This window comes from Pinus tabuliformis, chromosome 5_1 (genome assembly GCF_031772625.1).
Source record: "Pinus tabuliformis cultivar Carrire ecotype Pingquan chromosome 5_1, CPIR1, whole genome shotgun sequence".
NCBI classification, from domain to species: domain Eukaryota; kingdom Viridiplantae; phylum Streptophyta; class Pinopsida; order Pinales; family Pinaceae; genus Pinus; species Pinus tabuliformis.
In genome coordinates, this window is record NC_142305.1 from 740,075,109 (window position 1) to 740,092,910 (window position 17,802).

Here is a 17,802-nt window from a genome sequence, read left to right on the forward strand (position 1 = left end):
ACAGATTGACCATGGAGTTGATTCGACTCAAGAAGATATTGGAGTCCACTCATACAACTACGACAACAACTATAGTTAAGCATGTTACGGAGTTGGAGCATACAACCTCTCGCTACATTCTTTCATTGCACAAAGGAAATATAAATAGGAAAATGCAGTTAACTCATACCTGACTCTTGCAGTGTCTGTGAAATATTAATGTCGACATTTGAACGAACAACCATATCCAGTATAATATGAAAATTTATTATATACATCAAACACACGAGTTATCTATCTTAATGTAGATCGAAAAACTGAGTGGGGAGCTAAAAATCTTCACCCAACCTTAGATTGGCAACACTGTGGTATTTCTTGCTACCCAATCACCCCCAAGGCAGATTCCTGAGCATAAGCGAGTGAGGGGGCCTGCATATAGGGATCATCATTTACTATTGAAAGTGGGTTTTTCTTTCTTTTCTTCAATGGTTCAACCTTGAGCATCTTTGTGCATGCGTATCCTTCCTGTAGAAGTTTGATTTCTCTTGCACTGCCTCCAAATGGACACAAGGAGAACTCCTCCTTCACTATCCTACCTTCCCCAACTCGATCCTCCTTATCCCTCCATTGTTCGGACCATGCTTCCCCCTTAGTTAGAGCCCATATTGGCCCAACCCCTTTGTACCAACCAAAAGTGTGCCACCTATCCCTTGTGCTCATATTTTTGTGGTGGTTGGTCCTATCATCATTGGTATGCCTGTCATAATCTTGTAGGTCAATCATTATGGTGCCACTTTGTCCCTGTCCTTTGTTTGCCACTTCTCAGCTTCCATGGCTGCCACCAAGCAAGTCACACCCCAAGCAATCTTTTCCCTCGACCTCAACTTTAGAATCTGTGTCCCCAACTCAACCCATTTAATTAAATTAAATTTATAACACTTAAAATAAGCAGGGAATGTAACCAACATTATTACAGGTGAAGACAACAGCCAAGAGTTCCATAAAAGGAAGAACTTGGGAATACTTAGGTGGGAGTTGGGAGAGGAAATGTGAGCCAAAGGGTGTTGACCACACAAGATAAGGAGGTTGAGGGAAATGGATCCTATCTACGTATCTTCTAGAGAGGTCTTTATGTAGAGAAGGATGAATACCAATACAATAAAGAAAAACCAAAATAAGAGGGAGTGAAGATGCCAAGCCGAAATGAGGGTGCATACTAGAGAAAAATTATATTTGAAACCTTTCGAATTGTCACTAAAAGACATCACCATGATTGGAGGGACGCATAGATGATCCCAAATGCAATTATGCCCTATTGTGGGAGGAAGAAAAATTATCTTTGCCATGAACTAACACAACTATGGAGAAACTAAGTAGAGTCATGCATGTACCTAGACTCAATTTGGATGAGAAGTGTAGGAATCATTAACTTAATAGGTTGAAGAGTGACATACATGTATCTTGAATGTGTTGATTATTAGGGATGTACACCCATAGTGGAGGTGGAGAAACAATACGTGATAATCTCCAATATGTGATATGATTCTAGTCACAAATTTTAGGATCATTATTTATATTGCACATTAAACTAAGTAGTCCATTTATGACACCATTATATATTTAAATGAAATTTCTCTCTATACATATTATATTCAATTTACACTAATTATTCATATCTTAAACTTAAGAGCTCATTCATAACAATGTTACATATTTAAATAAGATTTTATATATAAATTTTTAAATAATTAAATATTAAATTTGGGGAAAAATATTACAACAAGAATTGAGAAAAAAAAGTTAAAATAAATAATAATGTTACTATCAAAGTGATAAGTTTACACTCATAGTTCTAGAAGCTTGGTTGAATGCAATTGGTGAAAACACCAAAAACTATGAAGCTTGGTTGAATGCAATTGGTGAAAACACCAAAACAGGTCCTGTAAACAATACTCTAAGCTTTACATGCTAAATAAATTTTGAAAAATACAACCTTTAGGTATAGGTGACTTGCTTGGTTGAATGCAACTAATGAGAACACCAAAATGGGCCCGTGTCATGTTGTATGGGCTAAAACACTAAAATGAGGTCTTGTAAACAACACTCTATCCTAAATTACTTTTCGAAGATACAACCCAATAGTTGAATAGCTTGGTTAAATGAAACTCATGAAAACACCAAAATGAGATCTCATAAACAACACTCTATGCTTCATTGACTACATCATGTTTGAAAATACAACCCTAAAATATAGTTGAATTATGCTTAAGCTTAGCCATTTCTATGCATTTACAATATGTATTGTGACATCATACGTTATAAACTTGCAATTAATTTTATTAATATATAATATTGTTAAATTATCTTACAATTTCGATTAATATAAAATTAAAATAAATTAAATCACAACTAAAATATATCAATATATAAATTAAATAAATCAAATTAATTAGATTTCGATTAATAATAATAATAAAGAAGAGCCGGCCTGGAGTATGCCGTAAAACTGCTTCTGCTTGGCTAAGAGCTCGTCTTCCTCGGACGTAAGGAAACAGGTTAACGGCCCAAGACCCAGAGGCATCTGGCAGGAGTGAAAGCCTGCTCCCTTATGGACCACCAGCGGGTTATTACAGGTGGCGTGGTTTTCCTTGATAACGGTGATGAGTCAAACCGACATTCGCGGATAGCAGCCAGAGATGGCTGTCCTCACTGTTGGTTTGACACCTGAGTTTGATAGGTTTTGCCACCTTCGAAAAAAAATAAAATAATAAAGAAGAAGTAGTTATTATTATATTAATATAGATATTTGTAAGAATTAAATTAATTATAAATATTTACAAATATTATACATATATATATATATAACTACTAAAGAAATCCTTCTCTCATAGTCTATTAATAAACATTAAAAATCATTTGTATTGATATCAAAAATTAAAATTAAAACAAAAAAACAGCCTATGTACAATATTTTTTAGTACATATTCTTATGCGACAACTTGTTTTTCCTCGATGAGTAAGATATGGAAAGTGTAGGACTAATTTTTGATTTAATTGTCCATATCAAGAGTAGTAGGATACATTTTGAGATAAGTATTTAAGTTTATCTTATTAAGAATTATATGAGACAATATGTGTGAAGATTTTAATGATAATTTTGGTTTCCCTGGGTTGAGTTTTATAGACTATTTGGATATGTATATTTATATGTATATTTATATATATATTTATATATTTTATTATATATATTTATTATAATTATGTGGATATGTATATTATGTGGATGTGATATATATATATATATATTTTATAATTATATATATATATATATATTTTATAATTATTGAGATTTATGTGTTTAGAAGATTTTAATATAGATATAATTTAATTGAAATGATAATTTTTGGAGAATCGATAATTTTGAAAGATTTGTTGTCATTATTACACCAGGTACAATTATTCCATAAATGTCACAAACAAGTTGGTTACAACATGTCTTCACACAATTGGGGAAACAAATTGTTTTACCAAATCACTTGAGCTAAAATATTTTGACAATTTTTTAATACATATTTCAAATGCTATAATTTAGTTAATTGAAAGGGTTATAGCTATCTCATTTTTATTTATAATAAGCCTTCTATATTAAAAATGAGTTTTCCAAAATGTTTAGTTTAGATTTTTCAAAAACATAAGTTGTTGGCAAAATATTCCATTGTTTGCACCTTTCACTTGTTAATAAGCAAGTATCATACAAGTTAGGATTTACATATAAAATATTGTTAATTTAAAGCATATTCTATAAAATAATTGGAGCCTAGATTTTGCAATGCATCAAATTATGCCCTATTGTGGGAGGAAGCAAAATCATCTTTGCCATGAACTAACATAACTATGGAGAAACTAAGTAGAGTCATGCATGTACCTAGACTCAATTTGCATGAGAAGTGTAGGAATCATTAACTTAATAGGTTGAAGAGTGACATACATGTATCTTGAATGTGTTGATTATTAGGGATGTACACCCATAGTGGATGTGGAGAAACAATACGTGATAATCTCCAATATGTGATATGATTAAAACATGATTCTAGTCACAAATTTTAGGATCATTATTTATATTGCACATTAAACTAAGTAGTCCATTTATGACACCATTATATATTTAAATGAAATTTCTCTCTATACATATTATATTCAATTTACACTAATTATTCATATCTTAAACTTAAGAGCTCATTCATAACAATGTTACATATTTAAATAAGATTTTATATATAAATTTTTAAATAATTAAATATTAAATTTGGGGAAAAATATTAAAACAAGAATTGAGAAAAAAAAGTTAAAATAAATAATAATGTTACTATCAAAGTGATAAGTTTACACTCATAGTTCTAGAAGCTTGGTTGAATGCAATTGGTGAAAACACCAAAAACTACGAAGCTTAGTTGAATGCAATTGGTGAAAACACCAAAACGGGGTCCTGTAAACAATACTCTAAGCTTTATGTGCTAAATAAATTTTGAAAAATACAACCTTTAGGTATAGGTGACTTGCTTGGTTGAATGCAACTAATGAGAACACCAAAATGGGCCTGTGTCATGTTGTATGGGCTAAAACACTAAAATGAGGTCTTGTAAACAACACTCTATCCTAAATTACTTTTCGAAGATACAACCCAATAGTTGAATAGCTTGGTTAAATGAAACTCATGAAAACACCAAAATGAGATCTCATAAACAACACTCTATGCTTCATTGGCTACATCATGTTTGAAAATACAACCCTAAAATATAGTTGAATTATGATTGAGCTTAGCCATTTCTATGCATTTACAATATGTATTGTGACATCATACGTTATAAACTTGCAATTAATTTTATTAATATATAATATTGTTAAATTATCTTACAATTTCGATTAATATAAAATTAAAATAAATTAAATCATAACTAAAATATATCAATATATAAATTAAATAAATCAAACTAATTAGATTTCGATTAATAATAATAACAAAGAAGAAGTAGTTATTATTATATTAATATAGATATTTGTAAGAATTAAATTAATTATAAATATTTACAAATATTATATATATATAAAACTACTAAAGAAATCCTTCTCTCATAGTCTATTAATAAACATTAAAAATCACTTGTATTGATATCAAAAATTAAAATTAAAACAAAAAAACAACCTATGTACACTATTTTTTAGTACATATTCTTATGCGACAACTTGTTTTTCAGATATGGAAAGTGTAGGACTAATTTTTGATTTAATTGTCCATATCAAGAGTAGTAGGATACATTTTGAGATAAGTATTTAAGTTTATCTTGACAATATGTGTGAAGATTTTAATGATAATTTTGGTTTCCCTGGGTTGAGTTTTATAGACTATTTGGATATGTATATTATATATATATATTTTATTATGTATATTTATTATAATTATGTGGATATGTATATTATGTGGATGTGATTGATATATATATATAGATTTATGTGTTTAGAAGATTTTAATATAGATATAATTTAATTGAAATGATAATTTTTGGAGAATGGATAATTTTGAAAGATTTGTTGTCATTATTACGTACAATTATTTCATAAATGCCACAAACAAGTTGGTTACAACATGTCTTCACACAATTGGGGAAACAAATTGTTTACCAAATCACTTGAGCTAAAATATTTTGACAATTTTTTAATACATATTTCAAATGCTATAATTTAGTTAATTGAAAGGGTTATAGCTATCTCATTTTTATTTATAATAAGCCTTCTATATTAAAAATGAGTTTTCCAAAATGTTTAGTTTAGATTTTTCAAAAACATAAGTTGTTGGCGAAATATTCCATTGTTTGCACCTTTCACTTGTTAATAAGCAAGTATCATACAAGTTAGGATTTACATATAAAATATTGTTAATTTAAAGCATATTCTATAAAATAATTGGAGCCTAGATTTTGCAATGCGTCAAATTAAACTCCACGTTCATGAGCACAATGTTATTAACTAACAATTAAGATCATACTTGTATTTAGTAGAATGTTATCTATTTCCTTAGTCATTCACGAATCATGCTTGTATTTAATGGAAGGTCATCTATTTCCTTAGTCTTTCTCCTTGTCTTTTCATCACTAATGCGAAATTCATTACAATAAGGAAATGGCTAAACTTTTAGAATAACCATAACCTCCTAAATCTCATCCATTTTCAATTACTATGTATGTGGGATCCTTCAAAATACACATATCCACAACATGTGTACACGAAGTGATAGAGATGACATGTTTGGTAAGGTGGTAAGGTGTGAGCCTTCATTTGACCTTTAAACTCTAAATATTTCCTTGATGACCATTAAATATGATTATCTCATAAAGAGGCTCATTCCCTAACTCCATTCCAAATGGTCCTAGACTTAATACACAATCAATCAATATTAGTAGTGCAAAGGAAAAAATTGTATCAACTTTGGAGATGACTTATATAACACATTACATAACATATCATCAACCCTATTAGCTTTGTCAATTTGACTATTGGGTTAGGGGTGCAAGTCTTTAGGTTTGATGTGACAACTTTGTCCCTCACTCTATACAATCATCATTAACAATGTCGAAATTATGCCTTGTAAATCATCTTTAACTTATGATTAATTATTAACCTCATTAAATTACGGAGAAAAATTATGCCAAAAAAATCATTTATCTTCTAAACAACAAACTTTCATATATCAATTTATTATCTAACTATGTCGTGACTTCAAATTAAATTATTATATTTAAAATAAAAGATAAAATCCATATCCATTTTAACCATTTTCTCTTTTTAAATATATGTTAAACTTCATCCTATACTAAAAACACCAATTTTAAAAAGTCAAACACCTTCCACCACACACAAAACTCTACACTTAAAACTCTATATTTTGAAGATTAAAACTAAATTATTAACATCATAATGACTCATCCCAACATCCCACTTGCATGTCTTCTAACACTTGCACCATAGACAAAGTCTCTCTATTAGCCTTGGGTGCATGTGACTAGTGCCTTAAAGAGAAGAGGAAGCTAAGCTTCCACCAAACCCAAATTCTATCTAATCCAAGTGCGGATGAGGTTCCCTTCCCAAACAAAATTGTCACCTGACATCATCTACTCTAGCAACACCGTACACACTCGTCGGCATAAATATCCGGCCAGTCAAAGTTCTCTATCGTCAACCGGCGACCAGAGTTAATCCGCTCACAGCCGGTAATTTGTATTGTGAAACCCCGGTTTGCCAAAACCGCTTATTCCAAATGTTTCTTATGGACGAATCGCGGAGGAGCCGAGTGCTCACTTATTTTTGTCGACAATCCTCGTAAACGGCTTCTCAGAATAGCACGGAACGTGGTCGCTCCGCCATTTTGGCGGTGTCCATGGTGAACCTCTATAATGCGGCAATAATATCTACCTCCTGCGAACGCCACGGATCCGTCTGCTAAATTTAGTGGCGCCCCACGACATATTGGAATTGCCTTCCTTTCAGAGGTAAGCTTCACTGCCATGGCTTCGTTATTACGATTTTTTATTATTACTAGCAGGAACAACAAAATTGTCAAACTTATTAGGGTTTGGATAGTTCCGTATCCATATGCATTTCTATGGACTATTACTATGCTCCTTTGCATCTAATTGGAGCCAATTTGGGAATTTAGGGAGCGTTTGATGAAGTTGCAGCCCACCGGGTTTTTTTCTTGGAGGGAAAACGGATGGGGTTTAGAATATAGTATTAGTCTTGGGGTCCTATAATTTTTTCCAGAGGATTTATTTTTCTTGCAAATAATCCGAAATTCCTCCGGATTGAACTCCCAGACGCTGTAGAGGGATCTCTCTCAGTTTTTCAATCGGAGTTTTGACATTTTACTGTGTGCTCTTTCGTGGATTTAGTGCCGCCACATGCACTGGCCATTTAAATATTCTACTACAGCTTACAGCAACCGAGGAAAGCAAAAAACGATTCAGATAATTCTTCCACATGTTCTAAATACTGAACTTAACCTGTAAATGAGAGAAGGAAAACGTGTCAGCAAATTAAATAAATACATCCACATTACAAATAAATTCTTTAACTACAGAAGAGCCCTTTCGGGTTTACGAAAAAACTCCAGGTATATTTTAACGGGTAGAAAAAAACTGTACATTTTTTCCACCTAAGTGTCCAACTGTCTTGCGCCTTAACGATGGCTACAAGGGTTAAGCATTCTGTTCTGATATCTGTTCTGTCTGCGTCCTGTTGTGCCAGCAGACCCCTTGCAGCCTGTGCTGCGTCTTCACTTCATTCTCCCCCATAATTTTCTGTAAGGCTTCGTCACTTCCTCAGAAACGTCCTCCTTGCTGCTGGGTAACCCATTCATTGAGCTGCTTTGTATCCACTTAACAGTTACATTCCAGCTCTTTTAAGTCACTGTACTGCAGGTGAACACTATGCGTCAATACGTGGCCCCACTTCACTTATATGTTTCCCTCAAGATCTTTTAACAATATTTGCAGATCCGATTATAGAATAGCAAATGTGGATGAAAAAGACATTATATATGCAAACACAGTCAAAGAATAGATTCTGAAGGGCCATAAAGGCTGGACAAGGGGGTCAAGTTAAATACCGTTCCTTCTACTTTTCTTTTTCTTTTCCTCGGGCTTTATTTAATGTTCAATCCTCTGATGGGAATTCATGACAAAGTAGCTTTTTGAAGTCCCCAGTTGCTGGGCTAATCCTGAATTCTGTTCTATTTTTTAGTTTGCTGTTGGTTTTTTTCCCTTTAGGTGATTGTGTCAAGGATGGGCTCTCCACTGTTCAACTTTTAAAACCCAGCAACTAATTCCATGAATTTTACTGAAGTGAAAGGAACTGCAGTTAAACTTTCAACATGCATTCTGTTGTCGCTCCCAGAGACAGCCTTGGATTGCTTACAAGACCAGTGCCTGGGCACATCTAGATTTTGTGTGTCTCTCAAATGATTCTCAGGAAAATGGACACATCACATATATTCTATATATATATATTAAAAGGACTAGGTTGGTTCATTCATCCAAAGGTATGTATAAGTCATGTATTTCTGGTACTTCTTCACATATATAGTTAACAGAAATATGTGCAAAATAGTGGAGGCCGAGTGGTTCAAGGACTTACAGTTTAATAAGCTTTTGTAGAGCCATGAGAGAGGATAAGGAGAAAGAGCAAACTAATTCGATGAATCCGGAAGATGATCTACACAAATTTGAAGATCGCAGAAACCTTAAAGACAAATCATCACATAGAGCTTAACACATCAAGAATTCTACACTTAACACATAGAGCTTGAAGCATTAAGAATTTCTACACTTATTTGAGTTACGGGTAGATATAATGGACAAATGAGACACTAAATGCTATGATTCATGTAACACAATTTTAAAGATATAATATCAATAATCCATACAGGAACATGCATTAATAAGTCAATACAAATGAATCTGTGAGGAAGTATGAAATATTTCTAGCAGCTATGATTGCATGAATTCAGAGAAGAAACATGAACATAATGGGTTTTAACAGAGGGATAACATATTGTAATACTCGAAGGGGGAATCACCACCATTTACTTGATATTCTGAAAGATCTGTATTATAAAGTCATACAGTCTGAAAATAACATGTAGCGTTTTCTTTAGGATTTCTGAACCTTTGTAAAGTGTTGCTTTCCCCTATTTATCTGGAGAGGGGAGCATTGAACATTCATTACAACAAAATATCTTCGGCTGAGTCTCAGTTGTCAGGTCGACTAGCTATCTTGGCCAGGGATGGCTCTGTGGCCCAAAAACATTACAAAATATTAATTGCCTCATTTAATGGCAACACATTACAGGGTGACAAAACAAGTCAACAGTTGGAGAAAAATGTTAACAAAATATATTTGTGCCCATCCCTGTGATCGCTATTGCTTCAGGTTGAATTTTGCTCACGATTTGGCTTCATGTGTTACTTAGTCGACTCCTGTCACTTCTATCTTTATTGCTTGAACCATTCATCCTTCAAAGCTGGGAGTGGGCGCTATTAGTTTCATGCCGTAGTACTGAAGCAGAGGACCCCTGGGCAGTACTTCGTCTTCCCTCTGTATGGGGGCACCATGTTGGATAATCAAGTCCTCCCGAGCTACCAAGTCCTTATTTACTTCTGTCAATGTTGACCCTGGTTCCGTGTCACAGAGGGCCTTTCTGGATCAGCCCATGCCAGGTTTGAATGCTCCATATTCCTTATTAAATGCCACAACTGCCGACCCACCACGCCTTTAAAGTTTTGTACTACCTGGTCGCAGAGTTCTCATATAGGGATTTCTCACTGAAAATCTTTTACAGGACAGGGCCTCCAGATCCACTTTAGCCCCTTTTGCTTCATGTGACCGGGGGCTATGACCAAGTGCTTAGTCCTCGGGCGCTAGGGCCATTGGACTCCCCTTTGGGGGTCTTCTTCCTTTGTTACATAGAATCCCGCACACCAGTGGATTATAATGCTTGCCCTTTGATATTTCCCCTTGACCCTTGCGATCGCCGATCTGCGGTATTGGGCCCGCTCGGGGTATTGTAATCGCAATACGGAAGAGAGTGTGAGGATGAGTGGTTTTCGGAGGGGGGCATGAGCGGTAAGTGGTAAGTGAGGGGGGGGGGTGCGAAACAACATGAGAGGGACACGTAGTGGCGAGGCCTAGTGGGGAAACTGCTTTTTTCGGACCCCCCCTGTCGATAAAGGGAAACATGGCCAGGGGGGAGCAAAAAGGCCTGGGAGCTGTTGATCTGGGCGGAGTCAATTTGGGCCATCTAGAGATGGGGTGTGTTTAATCTATAAAATATCGCATCCGTGAGGGTTTCTTGCATACCGCAATCGCAAGCCGGGAGGGACTGCGGCGGAGGGACTTTGCTTTGTGCGTTCACTGATTGTCAATTTGTGATGGGTGACATCATCACTACACGTGTCACTCGGAAATGCCCCTATAGGACCCCTGAAAATGCTAGATTAGCATGCCACATGTCCTTCGTATCACCACATCATGCTGACATCAGCTGCCTCGTGGATTCTTAGGACCAATAGGACTCTGCCACGTGGCCCCCCTGGAGGAGAGAGAAAAGGGCCCATCTGCCCTTTGGTTTTTCTTTGAATTTCCTTGTTAAATGAAATCGGCCCCTCCCAGCACTTTAACACTAAAGGCCCAATTTTTGGCGATTTTCATGATATTGGCGTTCGATGATGTTCTGATCCTGTGTTTGTGTGCACCCCTTTGCACATGCGATCGCCGATTTGCGATATCGCCGCTTTGTAGCGCGATTCGCTAATATGCGATGCGCCATGGGCCTTCGACCGCGGATATGCGATATTTGCTCTGCCTCGGACTCGCTAATATGCGATATTTTCTCTGCGTCGGACCCATCGATATGCGATATTTGCTTTGCCTCGGACCCATCGATATGCGATATTTGCTTTGCCTCGGACCCATCGATATGCGATATTTGCTCTGCCTCGGACCTGCTGATAGCCAATTTGCGATATTGGCGATTGACCTACCGCAAATTTCGTTGCCTTCCCCTGCTGTTGTTCCAGAAAAGCCCCATTTGCGATTTGTGATGAGCCTAACCCTTAGCCATTTTTCCTTTGCTTTTTGGCTTTGAAAGGGTATCTTCAATCTGCTCTAACTTCTGATCTAGGAGTTCGTTTTTGGACTTCCACCTACCGTTGGAAAGCTTTTGGGTTTTTTGTTGAATAAATATGCCCCTCTTGATTTACTTCAACCCCTAAGTTCTATGCCCCAAGACTACCTAAAGCTTTTGCCTAGGTTCAGTGGGGAGGATGAAAACACTACACAGAGACACGTTGAAACCTTCTGTGCTTTTGCTGAGAATCTAAATGTAGAACAACTGAATGTGGTCTTGAGACTTTCTGTACAATCCCTTGATGGGGAAGCCAGAAAATGGTTTAAAGCCCTACCCAATACCTCCATCACTACATGGGAGGAACTGGAAAACTCTTTCACATAGAAATGGGGTGAAAAGAGAAATCATGATTACCTCCTCATAGAGTTTAACGCTATAAGGAAGAAGCCAAAAGAGGATATCTCAAAATTTATAAAAAGGTTCAATAAGCAGTATAATAACCTGCCGGGTGAGATAAAGCCTCCTCTAGTTGCTACTCAAGTAGCTTTTTTGGGAGCCTTTGAATTTGACTTTGGTTTTACTCTAAGGGAAAGGAAGTCTCACTTTAGATCAACTCCAAATCGATGCGCTTGAGGTGGAAGCAAATTTCACCTCAGTAGGGAAGTCAAGAGGAAAGCAAGAACCTACTGAGAATAAAAGAGGGAAAGAAGAAGCATCCTCCTCGGGTCAAGCTAAAGAATCACTAGACCTGAAGTGGGATGAACTGGATAAACTCATTAGGAGTTTATCACATAAGGTTGGAAAGCTTGAACTTGAGAACAAGAGTCTCTCCAAACAGAATGCTCAAGTCAACAACCAGGGTTATAACCCACAGTATAGAAGGCCTCCATTGCAGATACTTCCAAGGGAAAGAAAGGAACAACTCGACCAGATCCCTCATCCTCTATATTTAGAAGATGATCCCGATGAACAATCGTCGGATACACATGACACGAATCTCAATCCCCCTCCATTAAGTCTGGAAGGAGAAAACTCCTACTACCTTCACTACTGTCCCATCAGTCTTTGAAGCTTCCTCATCCAACTCTCAACCCGTTGTTACTCACTACTCAGGATTTACTCCTAAAACCCTTACACACCCTGCTTTCAGTCTAGCCACTCCTACCACTGTGTTTTTGGCCCAAGTTCCTCAGGTGAATCTCAATCCCCCTCCATTAATCCAAATGGTTGTTTCGAGTTTTGTGTCACAGAGGGCCTTTCTAGATCATCCCATGCTGGGTTTGAATGCTCCATCTTCCTTATTAAATGCCACAGCTGCCGACCCACCATGCCTTTAAAGTTCTGTACTACATGGTCGTAGAGTTCTCATATAGGGACTTCTCACTGAAAAGCTTTTACAGGATGGGGCCTCCAGATCCACTTTTGATTCTTTGCTTCATGTGACCGGAGGTTATGACCCAGTGCTTAGTCCTCCGGTGGTAGGGCCATTGGACTCCACTCCGGGGGTCTTCTTCCTTTGTTACATAGAATCCCGCAAACTGGTGATTTATAATGCTTGCCCTTTGATATTTCCCCTTGACCCTTGTTATCGCCGATCTGCGATATTGGGCTCGCCCGGGGTATCACAATACGGGAGAGAGTGAGAGGATGAGTGGTTTTCGGAGGGGGGCATGAGCGGTAAGTGGTAAGTGGGGGGGAGGGTGTGAAACAACATGAGAGGGATACGTAGTGGGGGGGCCTGGCGGGGAAACTGTTTTTTTCGGACCCCCCCTCGCCGATAAAGGGGAACATGGCGGGGGGTGGGGAGGCGAAAATGCCTGGGAGCTGTTGATCTGGGCAGAGTCAATTTGGGCCGCCTAGAGATGGGGGGGTGTTTAATATATAAAATATCACATCCGAGAGAGTTTTCCGCATACTACAATCGCAAGCCGGGAGGGACTGCGGCGGAGGAGAGACTTTGCTTTGTGCGTTCGCCGATTGCCGATTTGCGATGGGTGACATCATCACTGCCACGTGTCACTTTGAGAGAGTTGACATGAGTCACCCGAAAATGTCCCAATAGGACCCTTGAAAATGCCAAATCAACATGCCACGTGTCCTCTGTACTGCCACATCATGCTGACGTCAGTTGCCTCGTGTATTCTTAGGACCAATAGGATTCTGCCACGTGGCCTCGTGGAGGAGAGAGAAAAGGGCCCATCTGCCCTTGGTTTTTCTTTGAATTTCCTTGTTAAATGAAATTGGCTCCTCCCAACGCTTTAACAATAAAGGCCCAATTTTTGGCGATTTTCATGATATCGACGATGTTCTGATCTTGTGTTTGTGTGCACCCCTTTGCAACTGCGATTGCCGATATGCAATATCGACGCTCTATATCGTGAACCGCCAATATGCAACGGGCCATGGGCCTCCGACCGCCGATATTCGATATTTGCTTTGCCTCGGACCCGTTGATATGCAATATTTGCTCTGCCTCGGACCTGTCGATAGCCGATTTGCGATATCGGTGATCGACCTACCGTAGATTTTGCTGCCTTCCCCTGTTGTTGTTCCAGAAAAGCCCTGATTGCGATTTGCGATGAGCCTGACCCTTAGCCATTTTTCCTTTGTTTTTTGGCTTTGAAAGGGTATCTTCAATATGCTCTAACTTTTGATCCAGGAGTCTGTTTTTGGACTTCCACATGTCGTTGGAAAGCTTATTCCGAACACTATCTAGTGGAGAGGGTATGATTTAGCTTTGAGATCTTTTGTGGCTTGGAAGATGGCTGCAAACCTCTATGTTCTTTGGTACTCTTTGTACAACTAAAACTCTGTTTTCAGAAGGTGACAACACATTCATCAAATATATTGTTTCCTAACTGAACTATTTGCAGCAAAAAAGCAAAATTGAAGACACAAGCATATTCAAATATTCAACACTAGAAATTTTAACCAGGAAATGCCAACTGGGGAAAACCTACACACTGTGTGTTCTCTAATGTTTTCTTCAGCAAATGCAATCTTGGAAAATTACATAGAAGAGGGAAAAGCCTTCCCTTTGCTCAGAAATCGACCAACACCTCTTTGCGCCCACTTTAGACTTTATCTAGCCCACTCGACCTCCCTCTGCTGTGCAATACTAATTCTGTACAACCTTGTACGACCCTTTGCACAGGGACTCTCGCACTACTAGCTGGAAACTCGGATCTGAAAATTTTATGGCTATATGACCACCTTCTTTATTGTTGGTCTGCGTTGTATGTAAAACCCTAGTGTTGGAATTTCGCTCTAGTCTTTTGCTGAAGAGAGGACACACAAATTTGATGCATAATCAAACTGCCTACCAACTACCTTTATCTCCCCTTTAAGAGCTCGACCTGGGCCCACAAAGCACTCACATGGCTAGTGGACTATGGGTCCCTCTGCTAAGTTTAGTGCACCTCTAAACTTGGCTGAACCCCTCCTTATTTAACTCCCGTCAACACTCCCTCTTAGAGAGGAAGGTGTTCAGTACTACACTCAGTTTATTATTGAAGTAGACAAATCTGCCCATTGCCAATGCCTTGGTCAAAATATTTGCTATCTGCTCCTTTGTAGGGACGTACTGGAGCTTGAATTTACCCCTCTGAACACAATCTCTGATATGGTGGTACCAGATCTTGATGTGCTTGGAGCGGCCATGAAACACTGGATTTTTAGAGAGCTGCATCCATAGTGGATGATTGTGGGCTCCAACTTTTGACTGAATAACCCAACAAGTAGCTTCTTCAACCATATGGCCTCACAAGCTACTAGGATGGCAACCGTGTACACGACCTCAGTGGAGCTTAGTGCCACTGATCTTTGCTTCTTGCTGAACCAGGAAACAATTGTTGATCCAACACTGAAAGTAGAACCTGAAGTGATCTTCTTGTCTGTTGAACCCCCTGCTCAATCTCCATCTGTGAAGCCTTGAAGCCTCACACCATCAACTTGCTTGTACAACAACCCATAATTTGCTGTGCCCCTGAGATATCTCAACATGTGCTTGGCAACAACCCAATGCACTTTGGTCAACTCAACCATAAACTGGCTCAATTGGTTAACTACAAAGCAAATGTTGGGTCGTGTGTTCACTAGATACATCAACAACCCAATGAGTTGTCTGTAAAGTGTGGCATCAAGTCACTCTGCTCTAGTAGCATCCACCTCCCTCCAAGTTGTGACTAGAGGCGTGGTCATGGGCCTGCACTCCTACATGTGGAACCTCTTGAGAATCTCTTGTGTGTACTTGTCCTGTCCTGAGAAGATCTCCCCATCACCTTGCCATACCTCCAACCCAAGGAAATAGTGCATCATCCCTATATCCTTCATCTCAAACTCCTTTGCAAGATCTCTCTTGTAGTCACTGATGAGCTTCTCATCCCATGTCAGTATCAAATTGTCAACATATAACACAAGAATGAGAGGTTGCCCCCCAACCACAATATAATACAAGTTAGAGTGAACTTCAGTCTTGGTGAAGCCCAACTTCAATCTTCGTGAAGTCTATCCAGGCATACCATGCCCTCGGTGCCTGCTTGAGCTCATAAAGAGCTCTCTTCAACTTGCAAACATGTGTGTCTCTGCTGAAAGTCTCAAACCCCTTAGGCTACTCAACATATATCACTTCCTCAACAACTCCGTTATGGAAGGCAGGCTTCACATCCATTTAATGGACCTTCCACCCCATCTATGCTGCAATAGCCAATATGGTCCTAATGGATGAATATCATGCCATAGGCGCAAACGTCTCATCATATTCTATCCCCTCAACCTGAGAGAACCCTTTGGCCACAAATCTAGCCTTGCACTTCTCCACACTCTCATCAACTGGTTGCTTAATCTTATGCACCCAACGTGAACCAACCATTGTTTTGCCAATTGGTCTTGGTACAATCTCCTAGATGTTATTTTGCATGATAGAGAAGAACTCCACCATGGCATCTCGCCCTGCTTATTGAGAGGTTTCCTCCTTGTAACAAGAAGGATTTGAGGCTATCAACTCAATCATCAGTTCCATGTATCTTGCATATCTCTGTGGCTGTTTACTTTGCTTGAATGTGGAGTTGCGGGCTTCAACTCTCTCCTGAGCCTCCTTGATCAACTAATCTACCCACTTGGTTCTATTTCTCCCTGTGTTGGGAGTTATTGGCTGAGTGGGCTCCTCTCACTCTATTCTCTCCTGTTCCTGTGCTTTTTCCTCATCTGCGTGTTGCTCGACCTGCCCAAGAACTGGTTGTGATTAAGTTCGAGGAGCTGGTTGAGTCTCTTGCTTGGGAGCTTGTTGCTCCTCCTCTTGTGCTGCACCCTGCTCATGCTCCAAGGACCACTCGAGAGCCATTTCCTCCTCGAAATTCACATCACGCTTGATCACTATCTTTTTGAGTGCTCAGACATACGCCTTGTACGCCTTATATGTCTCACTGTAGCCCACGTAAATTCCTTTCTCTGCTGTGGGCTCCAGCTTCTTCCGGTTATCAGAAGGCACATGGCAATAACAAGTGGACCTGAGGGGGCGACCTTGATCGATGTACTTGAGGGCTGACCTCCTTGAGGGTTCCCTTGGATTTGAGGGATGACCTAACTTGAGGGGCACTCGAGCATATGCTAGACTCGAGAGCTGACCTGACTTGAGGGGCACCTCAGACTTGAGGGCTGACCTAACTTGAGGGGCACCTGAGGTACACCTCTGACTTGAGGGCTGAGAAGTGAGACACGTCAGGCTTCTTGCCTGTGAAAGCCTCCTCTGGTGCGACTCTGTCTAGCACCCTGTGTGGGCTTTTGTTCTGCAAAAAGGTTGCCTTAGCCGCTCCAACAATGCTCCAGTTCTTGCACTTAGCCACCCCATTTTGTTGAGGGTTATAAGGCATGGTGGGCTGTCTCCTAATGCCGTCCTTGGCACACAAGTCCTTGAAAGTGTTGGAGATGTATTCTCCACTGTTGTTTGACCTCAGCGCCTTGATCTTTTTATTTGTTTGGTTCTCCACCAAGACCTTAGACTCCATGAACTTCGAGAAGAATTCATCTTTCTTCTTCATGATGAAGATCCAAGTCTTTCTTGAGTGGTCATCAATGAAGATGACATAATATTTGTATCCCTTAATGGATGGAGAGGAAAATGGTCCCTAGACATCTGAATGCACCAA

The 17,802-nt window shown here is 38.7% G+C and overlaps 1 pseudogene across 1 annotated transcript in view; it reads left to right on the top strand.

Annotated features, from left to right (window-relative positions):
- Positions 1 to 7,219: 7,219 nt before the first annotated feature.
- LOC149167074 (EID1-like F-box protein 2 pseudogene) overlaps positions 7,220 to 17,802 on the top strand; it is a 71,153-nt pseudogene continuing 60,570 nt past the window's right edge. The window contains exon 1 of the transcript XR_016260908.1: positions 7,220 to 7,523. The product of XR_016260908.1 is annotated as an EID1-like F-box protein 2 pseudogene (transcript). The remainder of the gene's footprint in view (positions 7,524 to 17,802) is intronic.